The sequence below is a fragment of the Sinocyclocheilus grahami genome, unplaced genomic scaffold (assembly GCF_001515645.1).
Source record: "Sinocyclocheilus grahami isolate Dianchi unplaced genomic scaffold, SAMN03320097.WGS_v1.1 scaffold373.1, whole genome shotgun sequence".
NCBI classification, from domain to species: Eukaryota; Metazoa; Chordata; class Actinopteri; order Cypriniformes; family Cyprinidae; genus Sinocyclocheilus; species Sinocyclocheilus grahami.
The window spans coordinates 9,853-10,666 of record NW_015505552.1 but is presented as its reverse complement, the minus strand read 5'-3'; positions in this window follow the sequence as shown (position 1 = coordinate 10,666).

Here is an 814-nt window from a genome sequence, read left to right as displayed (position 1 = left end):
CAGGACAGACAGATAGATGGATAGATACCTGGTCTGAAAAACAAGAAGAAGAAAAAAGTATCTTATAAAAGTTGACTTGGCAACACTGGTGTGAGAAATAACTATAAAAATACAAAATACATTTTGTTAATTTAATTGTGCAGACATTTCACTGACAATGGACATGAGGATAACAATAAAGCAGGCTCCACAGAAGCAAATAAATCAAATGAACCATGTTACACAAAAGTATCAGTATTGTTTCTTTTTCTTTCTGTAGAAGAGGCAACAACAAAAGTATACAATGATAATGTGATGACAATATTTATACAATATACTATATTTGATTTGGCATCTACAGGCTTTTGTGGTAATAAACACAGCATCCACTCTAGATTAGAACTTCACATTGTCTGACCCAACACTTATTCAGCAGTCAAAAGTAATTGTCACATGTTTGCTTTTACCCTGTTTAACACTACTGTGAGATGGAAGCTTTATGAACAGTCCTCACTGTGACAGCAACTACCAAAACTGTACTTTGTCTGCCACCTTCAGTCCATGCTACATGACAAACACAGTTCTGTCACTATATGATAAAATACAAGAAAAGATTGCAACTGTGATCTAAAAAGCATGGGAGAGGTGAGAGTGCTACTGTAGGTAGTTCATGGGTACATGCAGCAAGCAGGACCACTCATGCGCAAAGGCATTGGTGCAATCCTCTCCCCTCAGGCTAATCTCTGCTCTGTAATCCAGAAATATAACACTGAAAAAATGACAGATTAGATTGGATATCTGGGTTGACTGCTCTGGGTGTATGTGCTTATGTGTG